At 32.6% G+C, this 22,965-nt stretch overlaps 1 protein-coding gene across 4 annotated transcripts in view; it reads left to right on the forward strand.

The window, feature by feature from the left end:
* Positions 1-2,643: 2,643 nt before the first annotated feature.
* Positions 2,644-22,965, forward strand: part of LOC134247235 (protocadherin beta-3-like) — a 33,983-nt gene continuing 13,661 nt past the window's right edge. For 2 of the 4 annotated variants that reach the window (XM_062729588.1, XM_062729587.1), the window contains exons 1-2: positions 3,510-3,605; positions 13,820-13,930. The gene's annotated coding sequence lies outside the window, so the exon portion shown is untranslated. Of the gene's footprint in view, positions 2,717-3,509; positions 3,606-13,819; positions 13,931-19,057; positions 19,486-22,965 lie in introns of those variants that run through there. The other 2 variants (XR_009987788.1, XM_062729590.1) reach the window with 2 other exon arrangements.

Raw genomic sequence — 22,965 nt, forward strand, 5'->3', positions numbered from 1 at the left:
TTATTTTCTGCTGTTATAATTTTTTTATCAATGAAAACAGAAAAATATATAATGCCATGTTTTACTGAACAATTAATGTACATGAGTATTGGGTATTTACAGATATTTGTCATACAAAATGGACAGACAACTGCTGCAGCCTTACAATTTAACTGGTTTATGTATATCGCGAAGAAATGAACCTTTTCAAGAAAGTTGCCATTTACATATATCAACAGGTATTGTATTTAACATTTAGAATTTATTGTTGAAACACCATGGCGTGCAGATCTTCCCTGCATATTGCATTCTTGAAAGCTGTTCTTCAGGAATTCTTTGTCCAACCAGAGACATATTTGTCTGTGGTCAAACAGATCTTCATAATGTATTTCTGCACTAAACTTTCAGGGTCAAGACATCAACACAATATTCAGTGCCTGGTCACATCTTTTGATATCAGATCTAGCTTTAGATGCAGACATGATCGTTCACACCATATTTGATTTCTTTTTGTGATATATGATATGCTTAAATATTTCTTTATTCTATTTTCAGATAATATTTTATAAACATGGTCCATATTGATTAGAAACAGTTTCTCTTTTGATTTTAATCCTTATATTCTTTGCTTTTTATAACATCCATCTTATGTAAATTTGTAATATCATTGAATCAATGACTTACAATCATGGATTTAGACTCCGGATTCTACAATGAAGGAAAAGGAAATATGGACGGGGTCTATGAGATCTTAACATAATAGGATTTGCATGACATTGGAGCTTAGAGCAGGAATTAAACATTGGTAAAGAATTTGATGATAATATGGTCAAAGGACTGAATAATTAATTATGGACATCATACCATGGCAAAAAAGTGTGTGCCATTATGTGTGAGGAACAGAAATATAAAATGATTGGAAAATATATATATTTTTAAAATCAATATTTGGTACTGTTTTCCCATAATTTAATAGCTTTTTTTTTTGACTTGCTAGAAACTACATATATTTGTCAAAGTTTGTGACATATGTCTGTCAATTAATATAAGAGTCAGAATTCAATAGTATTAAAGAAGTTATATTGTCTTGTTTTTTCTGTTTTTTTTTAGGTTGGTGGGTGGGTGGGGTGTTTTGTTTTTAACATCTTTATTCACATATACATTTTATTTGAAATACAGAAAATCAGTAGCAGAAAAAAAAAACATTTATATTGCTTAAATTTTATCCCCAATACTTTTCCTTCCACTTTCAAAGTTTTACACCTGTTATCCTCACCCAATTCTAATTTTACAGAGATTTCCTTGATTCTTCAGACATCTTCTATACATAGAATCCACCTATTCAGAGAAAGTGAAGCGGATCATGGACATATGTCGATTGTCACCACATTCTGCTGCCTGGGTGCCTCCTTTCATGACCAGAGCCACGATTGTTATACAGGGGGTGGACGCAGAATCTCTCCTCAATGCAGGGATTAAGTCCGGGGGCTTCATTTGGGTGGGTACCTGGGCTGCTTATTGACATTTCTGCTATTTTTTCATGTTCTGGCCATTGTAAGACTGTGTATGTCAGGAGACTAATGGAATTAATTAAAATGACCCTTGAACAGATTTCTTTGTGAATTCTTTTCTTTTGCACTCTCAGAAGTGGTTCTAGTATCTCCTTTTTACATTGAATTTAAATCTGCTCTGATTAAGTTTTATTGCTATGTAGATTGGTTCCTTAGAAATGAAGCTGGGATCCAACAGGGAATACCAAAGCTAGTCCTGTGGAGTTGTCTCCCTTTGTTTGACTAACAATATGGAGGATGCAGTAAAACGCATATCCACGTGTCAGGGAGACTCAAGACAGAAGGTTCTGACAACGTCACGAGATACTTCAGAGAGGAGATCACCATCTCTGTAAAGAGATTATTTGGATTCATTAATTTATACTCCTTTATAGGGCAATGTAAAGGGCATACAAATGACAAAAAAGTGCATTTTTCATTATTATCAAGAAGTTATGGAACATATGTACACCACTGGATAATGTGACTTAATTTGTCATCTGATGAAGTCTTATCAATGCTTTCTCATTCCACAATGTGATTAATTTTAAGATAATAATTTTATCTGTGTATGTCTAATTTGTTATCTATTAATCCTTTGTTAATCCCAACCTTTATCTCCTTAGTGTAGATAAATGTTACCACATCAAAAGTTTTCTCATCTCGTTCAAGGCTAAATATGTCACTAAATGCTAGATTTTACACATGTAAAATGTATGAGTTATTCAGTGGTAAACTCTTGTAACAGGTGATATATGTGTGTATTAAGATTTGAATTTCTTATGATTCAGTATAAAGCTTTTTATATAGTAAAGTTTGAAAGATATGCAAAAAAAAATTACCCCCAGTATTAAGATTTTATAGTATACTCATTTTATATAGTAATTACAATTTTATAAATTATAAACATATGTTTCACTTTTATCATAATTTATAGATTGTTGACGTATTGTAGGGTTGATTCCAATGTCCAGCATATCATTGAGACCCGTTTTGGAGGTCAGCATTAAATTCATCCTTGTGGGAGTAGAGCAGTATGTATGCTGTAGATAAATGTCAGGGACCCGTCTCCTGTGGAAGGCCTGATGATAAAATCTGCCAATATAAGCCTCACTCTATCGCCACTCCAGTTTCTCTCTGTCACCTAAAGTTACCTGTAATTCAGGAGAAATTGGGTGAATTTTATGGTAAAGCTACACTCTGTTTTTCATATCTTTTCAAAAACCTGGCAAGATCCAGTTTCATAGAAATCAGGTGTCATATTGTGTACCTATCACATATATACACCAAGTTTAGTCTAAATGTAAATTAGAAACTATAAACAAGACAATTTAGGCTCTTTATCAGGGTGTATAGATTGATAAGAGGACGTGCCCCGTGTCCTATATCACCTTCTAAATCACAGCCAGATATCAGGAAGAAAATCTTCTTCCAGACAGTGTTTTTTTTTTGATACTTTGGCAATATATGTCTCAAATACAAAGTATACAATGCACACTGCAAATTATGATTTAAAATATGTACTAAAACTTTATCAAAATGATATAAGGATGCATGAAGATTTGTGTTAATTATCATATTCTTAATTTTTAATGTGAATTAAACTTCCCAAGATTTAAAGTTTGTGTTCAGACATGCCCAGTGATTCGCCTTCAGTACGTGTAATATATAAAATTGAATATTGAGAGATTCAAAATTGTAGATCTCTATACATGTGTCTTAGAGTGAAATAAAGATTTTTTAATTTTATATAACAGAGAGAAAATGGAATATTATTATGCACCAACTGACCTTATTGTAATGAACTATCACCATAGGACATTGCAATTTGTTCTGGCATTGGTGGTCAGATGTTTTTTGAAATTTTCACAAAAGTTATTTTTTAATGCACCTTGAATAGAGTATTTATCATCCATAAATTTATTTAAAGTAGAACAGAATATTGATATTATGATCTGGATGAACATAAAATTTTTGTAGGGTTTCTCTGATGTACCCAGCCTAACGTGATTTTGAATCTCTTCTTAGAGCAGCCATCGTGATAAATCATTCCACGACAGACAGACTTTGAGGGAGGTAAGGGTAATTTTTCGGTGCTACCCGGACAATACATACACATCAGGTAGGATCAGATAGGATTGAAGTTTGTATTTTCTGAGTTATTACTTCTTTAATTAAATTTGAAGCTGGTGGTTGATTTAAGACTTTACCACCTGGTAAACTTTTTCTAACACTCTTTTTCATAATTGATCTTGTTATTTTTTGATAATATTTTTATAGAGTAATTTAGATTTTACCTTTTCATGGCATTGTAGAGGAATATTCAAGTTTCCTATTGATTTGTGTATTGTCCTTGTCATTTGAAACCATTAACTTTTTGCTTTATTCCTTTCCTTTGGGCTAAATGTGTGATGTGCATTTTTAGTATCATTTTTAGCAACAGTGTCTTGTGGCTTATAATAAAAAAAAAACCTGACATGAAACAGTCCAGCTAGCCTCTTGTTCTGCCCATAGCATGTGATTGTTCAGGTGCTGCAGTTGGTCACAGGATAAAGAGGAAATAAGACATCATTATTCATATCTGGCTGTCCATGTTGAATTTTCATATAAAGTGAGGTGTCATTAAATTCTAATTGGAGCATATTGGACTATTGTAGGCAATTTATTCACCAGTCTTACTAACTGATTATAGTCATCAGTTTTATTGATCACCAGACCAAGTTCAATGGAAACGTCTTTCTATGAATCTTTTCAGCGGTGTAAAATGCTTGGATGTCATTTCTTTATTTAGCGTATAATTTGAGAAGAGGGGGACAGAGCACAATGAGGGGGGACCTGGCTGATTGGCTGGGAGGGGCAGCAGCAGGTGGAGGGAGGAAACATTTCTATGGGGACCCCTGGGTTTAAAATTAGCATATGGTTCTTTTAATTCTACAGTTGTAAAGTAGAAGTTGTACAGTTCATGAAATAAAATGGTTCCATTCAGACACACACACAGTGATTCTTTGATAAACAAATTTAAGGTATTTTAAGCAAAGAATAAAAATCTAAAACCTGAAGTGAGATAAGATTTTTAAAATTTTAAATTTATTCTATTTCGATATTTTCCTCTTTTCTTGTGCAATTATTGTTGAAAACTAGAAGCAGTTGGTGGGACATTGTTATAGGGGGTGTAAATCTTGGTCCTATGACAGGTAAGCAGTAATGCTGATGATATTGTGAAATAGAGCAGGTATTTAACTTGTTCCCAACAATACAGTAATTATAGGCTTGTCCTAAATCAATTAGCTGCCTGGTCTCATGTTAAGTCAATATTTACAACCTTTTTTACCAGATAACTCGGGATAAGGTATATCAAGTGTCAGGGCTGCTGCAGAATTCACTCCCATCTTGAAAGATCGGCTTCTCATTTATTTTAAAACGAAAAAAATACAGAGGTTAACAACGAAAGCACATCTGTCCTTGAGGGAAAAGTGGAAAAATATGGAAGAGATGAGTAAAATCTTAATTACTAGTTTGAGGATAATAATGAAATCTTTGTGGCAATCAAAGTCAGAGTTTTCTCTAATTAAATGACCTTTCCTCTATTATTTTGGTCCTTTTCCAAACCGGTAACAAAATCATATGGTTTGGCATAGATCAATGATAGTCTACCGAATACATCTGTGGATAAAGCGGGGCCGATTTAAATGTTCAGCTGAGCTTGATTCCTTAGTATACCTCCAAACTTTAACATATGATATGTCCTGTATGAATTAATCCGAAATTGAACCTATGTGTACAGGGCTTGGTGTAACTTATACATAAACTGAGACAAAGAAAAGAGCCTATTTTTGGTCAGATTTAGGGATTCTGGTTACAAAATGTATGGCCATATTTTATTATTTAGTCACCAGCAAAATTCCTGTATCAATACTAGAGTAAATGAATGCACTTCATGTTCATATTTCTGTGTGCATAATGGAAGAAATTTCCTGGGATGGATCGGAAGTTTGTTTTTGTACACTGTTTCCATAATTTTTGACATTGCAAGAAATTTAATTGTGTTTTTGGAAACTTAGTGATGGCCATATCATGATGAGGTATTCAATTTAGATTTGACAATCTGATGTAAGCTTGAAATCTTGTTTAAATTTTAAATAATTCTTTGGCAGATAATAATTACACATGTAATGTAAAAGTGGCATATTGTTTATTCTTTCATAATTAACGGCAATGAATTGAAAAGATAGTGTGTCTATACAGCATCCAGGGTACGTAGAATGAAAATGATTGTATAATATAGAAGGTACTAGCTACATGTAGTTTATGAAGTATTGCTTTGGGGTGGTTGTATTCTGAGTGAACTTTCCCATCAGCATAATCTGGATGGTGCTGTTTTCTCTGATGAATTTTTAAAATGTTTGTCAATGTTTTCTTTTTTTTAGATGGATAGATACAAAGGTCATTAGGTGAAATTAGAAATTGTTCGTATGTTGATCAAGAGACAAAAAGGTCTGTATTGATGACACAAAATACAGTTGATAAAAGAGTGTGTAACTGGAAAATATTAGACAAGGATGATTTTTTCACTGCTGGCTGGTTCTGTAAATTCAGTCATAAATGCTACTGGTAGTATATGTATAGAGCTAGTATAGGACAATGTTGGGGATATATAGGTAGTATATAAAATCTGACATTTACCATTAAAGGACAAAACAAAAGGTTAAGGTCTGTTGGAGATAGACTTTTTTTCTGTTGTTTGGTGTCCTAATTTCATCTTTGTTTTTCTTAAAAGGTTGAAACAAATTTTTCTTCATAATTTTTTTAAGGATTTTTTTTCCTCAAGTCAATGCACTTTACACTTGCTATACATCTTCTTGAAATTAAAAATAAAAAAATCAAGTTAGCAGATTTGTCAAAAAAAAATTAATTGTCAAATACATGTGCCTTTCAAAATGATGGTAAACTTTTTAAAAGGGAAATCCAAATAAAGGCATCTTTAAGTGAAGAGATATAAGACAAACCTGTTTAAAATTCACAAAATTTGATATGATAAACAGACATTTCCTACCAGTCCACATTTAATCATTTGAAAGAATTATGTAATAAAGATTTGTTTGGTCTGGATTCACAACTCAAGTCCTCATGTTTAATTCATTAAAAAAAATTAAGTGTCTAAAGTGGGGCTTTGGATTTCAGAAAAAAAGACAAATACGACAGATTATTGCCCGTCATGAAATTCAAATTTTGGGATGAAATAACAAACCTTGTGATGAAGCAGACTGATGTTGTTGAGTCTATGTCAGCGGCGTGAGGGTATTTTTTCCCCGGTACTTTTTTAGTAAGCCTCACCTGTTGTGTAGATATATTACTGTGTAGTAAATACAGGTATCAGGTATGTGTCAAGGTAAAATGTGGTGGCACTAGAAAGTTTATAATTTGATCTATGTCAGTTGAAAGGACCTTTGAAAATAATAATGATTAAAAAAAAAACAATTGATCAGAATAAATTTTGATATAAAAGTTTTTAAGAGTGGACATATTTTTATTCTATCATGTTTAATTTAGGTAGGTAATTTAAACATGGATTGAGATAAGTTTTAAGATTGTTAAGCTATTGAATGTTTTTTAGGTTAGTGTCATTATCATATAACTTTCATATAAACAGAAGCATGTATAAATTTCTTGAATCTCTTCTCCTTTATACATTTGATTGAGGGCAATGGCATGAGTCTACTGTAATTCTGTCCTTGCAGGTTTGAGGTCAAGGTACGATTTGGATCCTCTCATTATAGTGTTGAGTAAACCCTTTCTTATTTTATGCTTCTCAGTTTGCTACACATTCACAAAAATAATTGTGGGTCCAATGTGCATTTATTTATCAGGTTAATTTACAACATTTACAGAATTATAAAATTTCTTCCAGAGACACCAAAAGCATATTGGCACACTTTAAAATAATTAAAGTTAAGATTTTTAAATATTTTTGAATGGCTACATTGACCAAGTTTCCTACATAATTTCACAACAACACATCCTTAATTGCTCAACATTATAAAATTTAAACCACAAAAAGCAAAAGAAATTATATTATAATGTATGTCAATTATTTACTTTTAGTATAATTGGAATCTTCACTTATTTCAGTCCATGGGAGATCAATATTCCTTGTCTTTCAATGTTGTTTTCCTGTACTAAATCCACTGTTGTGTAAAATTTAGGTCAAATCTTAAGAATACTGCATATTTTGGTTTATATAATTATTTTTCTTCACTGCTTTGTATGAATTATTGCATGAAATATGATCTGGGTATCTGAAAGCATTTATTCAATCCATCTTTGTTTAGTTTAAATTTAAACATAAACATACTTTTCTTTGCATAAAAATGATCATGTTTGAATCGTGATTTTTGCCAAAATAAGATAAATTTTGAGAAATAATCTTGAAAAAAAGTATGGACTGCATTTTTGTCAAACTCCTTAGCAGTTTGCTGAGAGGTGTTCAATGTTGTGATGAAAGCAGTCTTAATTTAGATATTGGGTGTATCTTTTGACTAAATCTTGAAAGGGGGAGGGGAACAACAACCCAAAAATGGACATGTATACTGATGTATTCCAAGAAAAAAATTCTGCATGCATTTCTAAACAATTCCTGTCAATTTTGTAGGGAGATAAAGATGAGAATAAAAGTCTTTTGGGATTTTTTAATGAGGGAAAGTCATTATTTGTACATAGATAAATCATTTTGCTGCAAGTGTGAATTCATCATAAGCATGTCAACTGTAACATGTTTTTAAATTTTATCTGCATTATGTATTTATATGTACCAGTACTCATTGGGAATACCAGATTACAAGTAAGATTATAATGTATAAGAGAAGACTTTTATGAAATCGATGCTTTAATCTACCAGTAGTAATGGAAGTATAGTTAACCATTAGTTGTTTTTTATCACTGATGCATAATGGAAGCATTATGGATAGATAAGGGCTGCAGAAGTCACTGTCCGCCCTTAGTGTTAATATCGCATTAGTGTCTCCAAATTCATAAATAAAACAACCGTTTCCTAAAGATTACTCTGGAAAAATGTAAATTGTTGTTGATAAAAGGAAAGTCTACCCCTCCCCCTTTCCTAATATTTCAATAGACTAAATGAAACTGGAAAGAGAGAGAGAAGCAGTTAAAAAACATATTAAGCTGTAATTTGTCCCTTTTTTGATTTCCTAAATCAAAAATATTTGTTACTTTCACTGAAAATGAAAAAAAATTATCCCTCTTCATTAAATTATTTCTCTCAAACATTTGGATGGTCCTTGCATCCTAGTTCACTTTTGCATAAAACCACCCCTTGGAATTGTCTTCAGAAAGGGTATAGATTATTCAAATTGTTAGTACTTTGCAAAAAGACTTTGGCATGGCTGTCCATATCTGGTTTGATTATATAGTCTTGGTTTTCTTTGATTGATGATTTCCTGAAGTATTGGAGTTTTAATCTCTTTATTGATTGAGCAATACACATGATTTCCTTGTATTAAAGATGATCTCAGTTTAATATTTATTCAGTTTTAAAATTGTAATATGTATTGACAAGTTACATGGCACATATAGTTTCCTTGTGTTTGAAAAGGACTTAAATTTTCATTATTTTTGATATTATGTTATTTTTGTTTGCATATTTTGTAGTTCATATATTGAATATCATCAGAGAGCTTCATCCCACACCTCTCTATTCTTCCTGTCGACATCCCGGCTCTGTGCTATTGTCCTCCCACAGAATCCTGTGGTCTTCTATCCCCCCAAGTCGCCTAGATGCTGCTCATATAATTTCCCCGCTGAATTGTCCCACAAAGTTAGGCCTTTGTTTCAGTGATACTCTTATGATGTCTTCATTTCATGATATGTCGTCATAACTTCAGTAGAGGTCGTACCCTTTGGTCACCCTATGCTGTGTTTTCTTTGTAAACTCTCCCAGAGTTGTGATACTATAAACCATGATGTGCCACACTATCTTCTGGACTCAGTTTCCTGGCAGGCCTTTCACACGCATCTCTCCTTTGTGTGAGGTGATGCCTTCGATTAAGGTCACCTTGATGACAGTTTATACCACTGTGACAAATTGTACTTCTGGAAATTGAAGAATACTTGCTTTTTATTTGTATTTTAAAGCTTGAAATAGCCCATACAAAAATGTCTCTGTGTCAACAGATCAAATGCACCTCTGATTCTACATACTAGAAGGTATGAGAACGGTTTTATGATATCTGATTTTTAGGTAGCAGGTTTCCGTTTTCATTTAGTGTACATTATATGCTGTATGATTTAATTTGCCTGCACGAGAGGTTTCTAATATTGGATGTACCTGGCCGACTTCTGACCGAGTGCTCAAGCTCTACACAGGTGGGATGATGAGTAATGAGTGAACGCAAAACAAAGAAATAATTTCCAATCTAGCTCTGACCTCTTTTCAGTAGCTCTGTCGCGGTGCACTCTGTCAACATTTCCACATTTCTAGCCCCGGTCCAAGTGTGACAGAAGTGTTTGTTTGTCCCTCCTATTCCTGATTCTGATGAATGCCCCTCGCTGACCAGTGGTCATTATCCCCGTGTTGTGATATTTAATCAGTACTCCTCCCTAACCCCCTCAGATTGCCCGCCACTTCATACTTGTCACCGTCCCGTCTTCTCTTGACGAGCCTTGAACAAAGATCCCATTTTTTCAGTCATCAATTTTGTGCCTTATTTGAACATTTCCTATCATCTGAAATGTCAGTGAATTGTTAAAAGGTGTTTACTTGTCAAGATAAGGTTTTGTTACTCTTTTCTAATTGAATTAACATATGCATTCAGGGCATTTCGTGCATGTGTAGAGATGTTAATTTTTCCGTTCTCGTGCAGTGCAAGGATAAACACGAAATTCAGTCATATATAAAAGACTTTTGCTGAACCCATATGTTGAGTAAGCTTGCATGATGTAGGCTTTGTGGTTACTCACAAGGTGAGAATCTGTTTAACCAATGTAAGACCACACACTGAAATCAGTGTTCAAATCAATTCTTACAAATTGAGTATAAGATTCTCTTGAGTACCCCTGGATTTCTCGAGATTCCCCCTCACCCCCTTTAAATCAGTGTATAATTGCGGTAATGTAGTTCCCCTTCTGATGAGTACTAGAATTATTTACTCAATTTAATAGGCATCTATTTAAATTTCTATGTAAATCACACTTTTTTGAATAGATACAATTAACATTTTTAAAGGCTTTAATGAAAGGATCTCATGAATGAACTTTGAGATATTGTGGCTTATATGAAGGGTAATTGTGTTGGCATTAGCTGATAAGGAAAGCCAGAGACCATTGTTTTTGTTGGGTCCTCTTTCACATTTATCTTGTCAGGTGTCAAATGGTAAGAAATGACCAGGACAGGTATAAAAGGAGCTTTACTGTACCATTTTGGAGGATGGTAAATGTCGAGGCAGGTTTTTCCCATTTACAAAAAATTTTGACATTATTATTGTTTATGTACATGCTCTGGTATATAGCTTTGCCACAAATTTGTACAAGTATTTTGTCCTTAGTTGTAAATTACATTTCTAAAAACTTGTAATTTGGCTTTCAGCTGTATCCATATAAAAAAATTAAGATTTCCATTACCAGAGTAACATTTTCAGAGTATGAAAACATAGGACAAGATTACTATTTGTTTCATGATATACCCCCCCCCCCCCCAAAGGATCTCATTATTGAAGAGAGACAACAAGAAAGTGAAATATCAACCTAGTAAAAGAAAATGAAAAGAAATTTATTATTCAAGTTTTCTTTGACTCTGTGCAATTCAATCCTAAGTTTAGTTGCTAAGATATGGAACCATGCTACTACCATTTTCCCAGACCTGCTCAACATCTAAGACGAAAGGACAGCAAACAGTTTGATCCAATCTAATGTTTTAGAATCAATAACTTGTCTACAGGTCGAAGTCATTTCACAGTGTTGTCTTTGAAAGGAAATAGAAGGTGGCATTGATTTTTGTTTTAATGTTAAAGATGAATTTTTAAAACATATTAAGCTGATTTTGCTTTAGAGTCTTCCAAATTATTTTTTGAAGCTTTGATCAATAAAACAGATTTTAATTAATGTCTTGCTGGGATTAAATTTTTAAAACATTTAAAATATTGTTCTTCTGTCCATTCCAAACATTACTTAAAGATGTTCAGAAAACAAAGAAAGATGAAGGTTCTCAATGCATGAAAAGTACTAGCATACTTGATTCTGATAGACTTTGGTTGAGTCTGACTAAATCAGGGAAACTTGGCAACACACTAACTAAAGAATCAAGTGACTCATCTTACTGGGTAAATACAGATATGAAAAAATTCTATTCTATGGTGAAACATTTCCTGGTGTAGAAAAGGCCAGCTACACTTCTTACTTAAAACCAGTTTTGATTTTAGTCTCCGAGATGCCATATTAAAGGCAGTTGAGGTCCTCAGATCCTCAAAAAATCATTTTTTTACTCATCTGCATGATGCATCAAATGTTTTCCCAGTTTCATGTTGGTTTACCAGGGCGTACCCGCAGTTTGTCAGGATCAAATAGGCTGAAGTTTTTCTTAAGCCTCCAATCTGTAAAAAAGAAACCTGAGTTGCAGAATAAAGGTGGATTATGCAAAAGTGCAAATAAAAACAATTTTTGCATTTTTATACAGGTGAGCCTTAAGGCCCATGAATCTGTTGTTTGAAAATAAACACCACTGTCTTCTGTTGGAGTTTGCTTTAAAAATGTCATGATGGCATTGAATTAGTTTTCTTATTGAAAAGAACAATTTTAAACAGGTCATCTTATTTATAATCAGAGCAATTACTTGCTAATTTTAAGTGTAAGAAGATAATGGAATTATCATTGAAGTCATAGTTTAAATTGAAATAAAGGTGTTGTAAATGTGAAGTAAAAAAAGCTGAACAATTGTTATTCAGTTTTTGTAAATGCAGCAATGGTAAAATATCTTGCGTTATTTGTGTAGTAAAATACCCACTTAGAGGTCTGGCTATGAACAGAGAGTTTTTTTTATCCTGGACAATAAATTGTCAGCCAGATTATGACAGGATGATTATAGACATATTAGCTAGATAAGATAAATGGGAAATCTTTAATTGCTCAGGACTTTTTAAAATGTGAGTTTTATTCTTTTCATTTTGAAAGCACAGCATTTAAATTGCAGATATCATTTTTGATTGTCGTCAGAGATAAGCTGGGAGCAATCTGACTTGCAGTTTTTCTCTTGTTTGTCTTTTGAATCCTCTCAGCCATTTCTTATAGCTTTCTGTGTGCACGGCTATGCTTTATCAAGGCATAAAAAGGGAGTGATTAAGATCTATATATATTATTATCAAATTTGCATTAATTTCCTCATTTTCTTTGATTTCAAATTTTCCAATTTTCTGCTTGCGAGATAGCACTAAACTTCTCTGACAGATATGCTTGATAACTTAATTTCAAACCAATTATTTTTTTGGAAATACAAAGTGTGAATAAAATATAGTCCCATTAATCATTTTCTTTTTCTGTAATAGTGTAAATTTCCACTGAATATGGTTTGATTTTGAGCTTTGTAGAATTTTTTCAAAAGTTTCTTGATGAAGGCAAAAAATCAGTAACTACTTAAATGTGTTTGATCAATGCCGGGTACTTGTAAACACGTACTTTTTAAATTCGCATTTATTTAATTAAGTACAATGTATTTGATTTCATTTTATTTCTCACCTTTTCATGATTGATTCATTGTGTAATGGCTATAAAATTTCTTTTTCAAATTGAGATGTTTTACAATATTTTCAAAATATAAAGAGATAGAAGAGCAATGTTTTAGGCTTTTTGTATAATCTTATGATGATTTGGTCATTATGAACACCTGTTGTACAAAAAAAAAAAAACAAACAAATGAAATGTTAATTTGAAAGTTAATTTTCACCTTGGAATGGAAGAGTGTGTTCATTAATTGGTAGACGAACCTTTAAACATTCGTGTTGATAATAAAGAAGTGTTTGTTGAATAGCATTTAGATGACTGGTCATTCTGCACACACTAAATGAGTCGTTAATGAATGAACTGTGACATAGGGCTGGTCTCATTAATTGTCCTGTGACCTACGCACTTACAATGCATGTCCCGCTTGCCCCGGGGCCACTCGATTGTTGCCCTCGGAATGTTTGATCCCGCACACAAGGGAGTTGTGTATTGTGCATATGTTTTCACAATGCTTGTAATCATGTGATCCGTTTTAACTGAAATTGACGTATCATTTAAACTTTCAGTAGTAGCTACCTGACCAAGGTGTAACGTGGCTTGACTTCAGGTGTGAATTTCTGTTCCTGTGTGCTATGGACTGTTAGGATAAAATTCACTATTGTGATACAACAGGATTGGTAAGTATATAAATAACTAGGAAAGATTTCTCTCACCTGTATCATATTGCTTCTTTTCATATAATCCTTATAGGTTCATGAGAATTTTTATATTTTAAAAAAAAGATTCATTTTTAACCAGCCTTTTCTTTTGTTAATGATTAAAATATGATGCAAAATTATAGCCTGTTATAAGAGTAAGGCTTGGAAAAATTAAAATTGAATGTAAAACAATGCATTGAATTGATTTGAAGTGTTAAAGATGTTCTCTCACACAATGTGTAACATATGTCATTTTCTCAAATTATTTGTGGCTTTGTTGTTTTTTTTCGATCTGCGGAGAAGCTTTCTCTGCTTTTCCAAAGAAGTTACCTGGATAATCAGGTGATTCTGTATCGGGTCAATCTTCGTCATCCCACTAGAGTAGATTGGATAGCATTTTCAGGATGTTGAAACTCTTCAGGCATTGAAAGCTGTGCTAGGGTTTCTTTGTTTCCATTGAGGTCAGTTAAATTACTGATTGCTTGTTTTGCTGCTTTTTTATTTTAGGGGGTGGGTGGGGTGTTTAATTATTAAAATATTAGGTCAGCGATAAATGTAGAGAATGACTACATGAAATTTAATTTTTTTAAAAATATATTTAGAAAGCAACTGTAGAATGCACAGCTTTTTAGAAAAGATGCATTACTGGCTCAAGGAACTCTGGGACAGGCATTGGAAATTAGAACTTCTGTTAGCTAGGACAATTAAGTCAATTTTCTGCATAACAGAAACTTAATCCTAAAGTATTTGCAGCAAGTTCTGATGGTTGTATTGCAATATAAGCTTCGTATACACACATTTACAACCTTGAATAGCAAATTATGTCAATTTTTTTTTTTTTATGGCATAATGAATAAGAAGTTTTCAAATGTGTCATTCCAATGTTCTTTAAATTAATTTTTTTAAAATAAAATTTTTCTAGGATCAAGAAAAATTCCACTTTCACATGTATATGTGTCTAATAATGGGTCCCATAAAATGTATGGAAATTACCATGGAAATTTAACATGCATTTGCTTATTGTGCATGATCACCAGATATGGAATGGTTAATTAAGATCATTTTTAAAATATACTGGTAGATATGTATGTGCTTTTTATAAGCTGTTTTCATCCTCAAAGCAAAGAGAAAAAATGTCCAGGAACTGATTCTTCATCCATCATAGATTTTTGTAATGGCTTTTTTCTTTTATATTTCAAAATGGATTTCGTTAATGATAATGGTATTTTTAAGGCATTTTCTCTAAGTTTCTTGTTGACTGCTGATGAAAACTTTGGCAGAATACCTGTAATCAATAGATTAAAAATCTGGAAGTTTGCTTGTTGTTTTTTTTTTTCACCTGAGATCAATAGATTTGATATCTTAAAGTTTCTGGTTCGATTGATCAAAGTTGAATTATGACTTCAAAGTTCAGAAAACAATGATCCCCCGGTCAGATTCCGCCCAATGGATTTAGGACCATCACTCTGTAATGCCAGCATTAATCTTACTGTTTATTTCCTTCTTTCACTTTTACAACCAGGGCATAAAAACCGTACTTTGATGCTAAACGTCAATGGTAGAGGTTCAGATTCGGTTATGATCAGGATATCCCTGTGGTTTTTTCGAGAATAAAAACGCAAGATTTATAATAAGCATCAATCATAATACCTAGCTCATTAGCATAAATATTAATTAAAACATAATAAAGAGCCTAATCATGTCAAATGTAATTTATTACAATTTTACAAAATATCATTTAAAGACAAATTTCAGTTTCATATTTGAGTTGATGCCTATAAGTTTTATTTTATAGAGTTTACTAATATATGGTTCTTATAAGCTTACTGTCTGAATGTATAAGCAGTTTAGTTGATTTTTGTTTTGTTTTTGTTTAAAGATTCTTTTTTTACAAAGTCATTTTTAATTCTGTCAAGATGAGAGTTAGTATATGGTAATTAAATTTTCTAAGAATGAATGGAAAATCTAAATTGCCTAAGAGTGATTAGAAAATAGAAAATTCGGCAAGGAATATATATTTTGACATGCATGTTGTTAACAAAATGAAATATTTACAATAAAAATATTTCATGATAGGAAATATTTGATCCTGTTGTATCTTTGTTTAAAATATTCAAATCCTAAATAGGGTTTCAGGTACATGTATCTTTAAAAATAAAAAGAAACTTGATGAAAATTAAGATCATGCAATCCTAAATTATGAGCTTTTTGTAATATGCACTCTCAGAATATAGGATACATATCCTTCTTTGTGTTTAAATTTGAATTACCAGGGTAATCATTTGTTGTTTTTTTTAAAAATAATTTTTTGGGAAAAAAAAGAAAATTATTTTGTATTGAGGAAATTAAGAAATAGTTTAGAGGTTTTGTTCACATATTATTTGGCATTTCTGTGAACATCTTTTTTTCCAAGGGGTAAAAATTCCATGGAATTGAAATTTCTGTTCAATTTATGGGCACAAAATTATGTGGATTTCTTAGATTGCCTCTTTTTGCCCTAAATGTACTTTTTAAGATCATTGGGACAAATAGCATAAATTAATACCATGCGGAAAAAGTACTTCTACAGTAATTTAAAACATTGATTCTTTCTTTCCTTGTGCATTTGCGTGTTTTAGCTTTTTTTAATGCAGGCAAGGTTTTAAAAATTGTTGTTTATTGTTTGATATCAGAGTTGCTCTAAAAAAGTTTTCTCTTTTCAGTTCTTTTTAAAATCTAGTATTTTAACGTATAAAGCTGCTATCTTTTTAGTGTAAATAGAAATGACCAAGAAAATGCTCAAGACAATGGGCAATTGCATGCTCTTTACTTTAAGATTTTTTTTATTTTTGGATTTGATGTGACGTTTATAGGACTTTTTCCTGACACTAGATCTTCTTATCCAATGTCCGTGTGATTAGAGGTAGGACGACTGGCTAGGGTTCGTCCTTGTTGTCTGCGACAACACACTCCGTCTCTGGTCCCCGTTTTTTGATCTGTCAAATTATGTCTTCAATGTGATGTATTTATGTCGGTGTAAGATGTTTTAGTGGAGAATCCTGGTCAGCTTTGGTTGTCTCTGATGTCACAGATCACAGGAGGTGTGGATATTAACGGATACTCCTATCACTGATACTAAATTATAATCACTTAATTGGGACTTTATCAATCACTCTCTTTATCCTAGCCAAAAGTAACAATGATCTTTCTTTCATCTCGTATGCCTACCATGAATTTTTTCCCCCTTTAAAACTATTTATCCACCAATTTGAGAAGAATTGGTGTAAAGCGATCCACAACTGGTTATTTTACTGTAAACAGTAAATCTATATCATTGTGTAGTTTATTCACTGTCACATGGTTACAAATGTGTCTTTAAAGATATAATATTTATATACTGTTACATGTACATCAATATATGCCTATAATTCTACAATGATAGGGTAGGTTTTCAGGATGTTAGGTACTTGCTTGCCAGACAGTGCATGTACCAGCTGTGAGATAGCCATCAGTGTGGTTACACTTGAGGGGTGCACAAATTGAGGAGGGGGCTGGCCACACGTGAAAGAGCAACCCCAGGAGTCAGACTAAGCAGTTAGTGTCCTCTGTCTATACCCATTATACTATAGTGAGGTGTAAACAAATAGGCCTAGCATAATAATTGACTGTTCTAGATCATTTAACTCTGTTGGGCAATTTAAAAAATCAAACAATTATTTCAGGTATATTAGAAGATACATGTGGTTTTTCTATGGTAGCATATGGTGGCAAAAAAATAGTCTCCAATTTAAAGATTAAATAGTTATTTCCATTTTTAGGCCACTAAATAACTTGATAATCTTTCTCTTTGAAAATGCAGACCTCTGAGTTAAGTTTTATGTGAAAATAAATAGAAAACTTAATTATTAAACTTAAATTATATACTTATTTACTTATAAAGATCTTTGATTATAAAAAAAAAATCAGTTTTGATCTTTTCGATCTCCTTTAGTCCAAATTGTATGGGAATTGATATAGATTTATACCTAATATTTTACCTATATATCTGAGACTTGATTATACCAGTCATAGGAGGCAGCACTGGGAAATTAGATTTCACTAAAATATTGATGTAACTCGTTAGAAGTGCTTTATTTATCCCAGAAGACAGATAGCATCAGAGCATGCTGTTACAATTTGAGACTTTGAAAGTTGATACATTCATAGTTGTTTTGCATGAGGAGCCCTATTACTTACCTTATTGAACAGATGTTTACTTAATTTATTATTGTAGTTTTGAAATACTGAATGATAGAATTATTGGGTTTTATGAATTAATTATGAATCATATGAATATAAAAATTATGAATTAAAAAATATTTTATTAATTTATTGTAGGAATAAAATATCTAACATTTTTTCCAAAAATTAGGTCTTTCCACTTAATTATGTAATTTTCTTTAATTCATCCATATCATGTATGCAAGTGCTTGCAAAGGCATAATGACATATCTTTGTGAGCATTTATTTTCCACTTAAACTATTTAGTTGAAAACAGACGAGTGCTGTCACAGGAAATTCTGTGCAAATTTGTATAGTATATAGTACGTTTGACTGGAAATAAAGCTTGATCCTGTAAAGTACATTGGCTGGGCATCTGCATGCGCAGAATCTTTCACAATGCCCTAAACAAGCACTGAGGCAAATACTTCATCTATTTCAAAAATGGCCTCTTAATTGAGTTGTCAAATAATGGATTGCTGTAAGATATTTTTGGTGCAATTAAATAGTAATTTTTTTCTCCACTTTGATTTTGGTGCTTAGTGCCATCAAAACTGAATGAGATCCCATGCTTCCTGTACAATGCCCAGAAAATGGTCGGATGCATCCCATTTGTCAAGGCCTATTTCTCTCTCAAGCATTCAACTTTCATAAAATTTACGACAAAATTTAAAAATTTAAATGTCTTTTTGCCTTAATTGTGTAGCATTATCATGACTCATTATTGTCTTTGATGAATCTAAACATCTACAATCCGAAAAATATATTACTATAATGAGAGACAAGTGGAAATAAAATGATTGCTTTATGGTAATGAACCCCCATATTTTGTTTACTACAAGGCGGTAGTCAGAAGTTTTGTGGAAGTATAGTCCTATTCCTCAGAAGACACATTCAGTGTATAGGCTCTTCATATTTATGTGTGATTTATAGATTTATAAATGGAATGTCAAGCTGCCCAGGTTCACATTAATACGAACCCTGATTTTGGCCATAAGAGAATTAATTGCCTTGTGTGAATATTGGACTGACTCCCCACAGAAAGGAATAGCAAGTCCTGAATAGCTTACCTTCCACCGACAGAAATTATGAGGGGAAGAAATTAAGAACATAAATAATTTGACAAAGACAGTAAGACGATACACAGCCATATCGGGATGGTTATCTGTTTTGCTTTCAAAGCTGGGACTGAGAAAAAATGAGGGTCGTATGTGGTGTGTAACTTGATATGGCGGTAACAAGGGGACTGACGCTGTATTGTCATCGACAACAATCTTTAAACCATTCTCCAAAAGGTAAATGATTAATTTCTGGTTAATGGTAATGAAATGTAAATTATCAGATGTAAAGGGGGTGGAAATCAGAGTAAATGCTTTCTTAATATGTTATTTTTTTAGAATTTTATGTTCAGTATTAACTTGAAAAGGATTTTCCTTCCATTTGCATTTTAAAATTTGTTTTTTTTTTTTTTCTTTTTGGAGGTTTTCTTGACATTTTATTTGCAGGAAATGATAAGATCTCTCCCTGTATCTTAAAACTTGATTTAAATTATTTAAAGGCAAAAATTACAGTACTATGCCATATGTAGCTTTTAATTTTGTTACCGGGTACTTTTCAAATTTGTTTTCATTTACATTGAGAAGATTGAATTTTTCTTTTCTAATTTTCATTTTTTCAAATTAAAATATATTTTTAAAAACTGCTATTAATTTCATTTTTTATAATCTGCCAAAAATATGCAACATTTAAGTTGCAGCAAACATGACCAAATTCAGGTACTGCATTAGTCAATTGCAAGAAATAATGTGTGCTTCATATTTTTTAAAAAGTACATATATGCCTTTTTTTCTGAGACTATTGAACTCAGCGTTTTACCTGTCATCTGATGTGGGGTATAATGAAACTATCTGATTCTCATATCAGGGGTGGCTGAATGGAATGAAAAATTGGTTGTCATAACAGATTTACAATGTTAATCCCGATATTAATTAGGTAGCCAGCCTGTGATTGGTTCCTTTGGGTTTATCATCTGAAACATCTGATTGCTATTGGCAGGTTCAGGAGGAAATTCAGACATACTGTAGAAGACTAATTTTGCATAAAGTCTCCAGACAAGAGAGCACAATAGAACAGAAAAAAATGAGACGGACGTAATTGCCCCAATTGTTGAAAATCCGAACATGATCTGTTTAATGCGGAAACTGGAACTATTGTAAAAAAAGATTGTAGGAGACAAAGTTTTCCTACAAAGTCTAACTCTAGCTCGTACAACTGTTCACAGCTTTCTCTAAATTGGTGTGATCGATCGCACCCAATCATGGTGAATTTTTGTTTTATTTGTTGTTGAAGTGGTAATATCTATCTTTAGGATGACATCTTGAAACAGACCTGGGAGGCCGCCCTATTATTACGTTGACAGAACGTGTTCCGAGCCCCCTATTGTGACAGGCATATTTATTTATTCTTCGTCTTCAAACTCAAAATTTAATTGATGTGATTATTTCTTTGCAGAAAGGAAGAATTAATAATGGCTTGTTGAGAAAAGGAAAGGATATAAATACAATACTTTCAGCTTTTTAACTTTTACAGCTACTACAGTTTTATCAAGGACGGCCTTATTGATTGTGCTGGGTAAAACACTCCCTGACAAGACTTTCTCATTCCTTTTGAGGCCGTTTTCTCTTTATCATAACCATGCCTGATTGTTTGTTGGTGTGAATAATGTCAGGAAATTCCAGTGTATCTTTAAATACTGCCTGCTGGGTTGTTGATGTGTTTCTCAGTCTGTTCAAACATGGAGTTGTTCTCTGTAAATCTGAGGACCTGTTCATTATAAATGTCTTAGTTCTCAGTCTCTTATTGAAAAGTTGGTGAGAATCATTTGATATTGTCATGAAGTCTTGTTCATGCACTGTCAGCTGGGTGTCATCTTTAAAACATTGTTTGCATGCATTCTACAATCTCAGGGGAAAAATGGGTTGGGTTGGGAGGTAGAGGAAACTTGTTTTTTTAAACTTAAAAGCATAGCACCTGCGAATATGAAGTTAGTCTAAGAATAGTAAATACTGGGAAAAGAAACCCAGAATTAATATTTAAAAAATAAAAACTTTCCTGGAGGTTATAAAATGGCTTGGGTTCGGCCAGTTGGGAGAGGGCAAATAAATTTTTACAAAGGTTGCCTTTTTCAGGAATTCTTATTTTTAGACCATTTGTTTAGACTTTGTTGATTAACAATGTCTATCCATCTCTTCATCAACAGTTTAGGTGTTGCATTTAGCTCCTGTATGAGTAACGTTCTTAGAGATAAGTCTTCTGGGTTGAAGTGGCCATGACCTTTGACATTACAAGTTAAAAAACATGTATAATTCTTGAAATTAGACTAGCCTGATCTTTGTTTTGTATTATGAGTTGGTGAAAAGAAATTAAATGTTATATCTTAAATGTCACTCTATGCTTTGACGTTTGATGTAGAATTAATTCTGTGGAGGATGATATTGAGAAGTTCATCATCTCAATACATGTACAGCATGTACTTCAAATGTGGGTAATAAGATAACTAAGATGTTACAAATATGTATATACATATACTACTGAATGTCAAATAGTTCTCCCTGGTTTGATGTTTCTTTAAAAAGTATTTTATTTTCTATTTGACCAGATGAATAACATTTTACCAAAGCTGTTAACCTAGAATGTAATTTGTCCCAAAGAATGGTTTGTCCATTGTCTGTGACAGATTAAAAGGTGGTTTTGTTTGTCCTAAAACAGTTATATCCCCACACCATCAGTGTAATGTCCCGCTGGCCTTATGTCGGAAATTATCACTGACCATTACAGGAACGAAGAGTCAGATTTAATTGTGGCCACAAGAATGAGATCAAAGATGACTTGTATTTTTTTTACATCTCAATAAAATGGTGGGGTGTCCTATCCGGCTTTATGTCATCAGCCAATGAAAATTTCACAAAAGACCGACTTTTATTGGGCTCTATTTAAATGATTCCTATTTTCACTCTGCAATTTGTCTGGTTTCATTGGTAGAAGTCCTAAGCGACCTGATAATAAGATAGGGGGATGGCTACTTATTTCTACACCATAATTCTGTAGACAAGGGAATTGGAAGAAGGTTTAAAAGAATTGTTGTAATTACAGAGGTCAGGGCTTTTGGACCATGAAGCCTTTCAGAATTAACCATAAAATCTTTAATGATTTATCATAAACCTTAGGCTTCTAAGGGTTTCCATTGGCCCAGTAAATTCCTTAATCGTTATCCCAGTAGTGGACTGACATTTGGGGACTGGGGTGGATATTTTATGGTCTGACTGTTTGACACATGTTGGCATCTTCATCATCTGATAAAAGGAAATTTTCTTCAATGGTCTTGTGTGCATGTGCACAAATAAATTGATCAATCCAAATATAAAATTTTATGATTTTTAAAATAAAATTATTGGTACTATAGTAATATCTTAATTGATATCTTTTGTATTGATACAGTTTAATTGCATTTAGTTAAGATGAAGCTCCATTGTAATGGGTGTGTGATATTTTATGCTCAGCAGGTTCAATTCATTTTTCCTCAGGTAAACCATGAAAGTTTCAGCACTGTTCAATTCATATGTAAAACACACCTGTATTATATCATTAATTAATCTAGTGCTGGGGGTTCTTCTCTGTCAGATTTTTAAAGATTTTTCAAAGTTTGGGAGGAACAAAATCAATAGGCCAAAGATAAAATTAAAGCATTGAAAGGCATTTGGGGATGTCTCAGAGTT

The sequence above is a fragment of the Saccostrea cucullata genome, unplaced genomic scaffold, assembly GCF_032062105.1.
Source record: "Saccostrea cucullata isolate Sc308-1 unplaced genomic scaffold, CSIRO_AGI_Scuc_v1 ctg38, whole genome shotgun sequence".
NCBI lineage: Eukaryota > Metazoa > Mollusca > Bivalvia > Ostreida > Ostreidae > Saccostrea > Saccostrea cuccullata.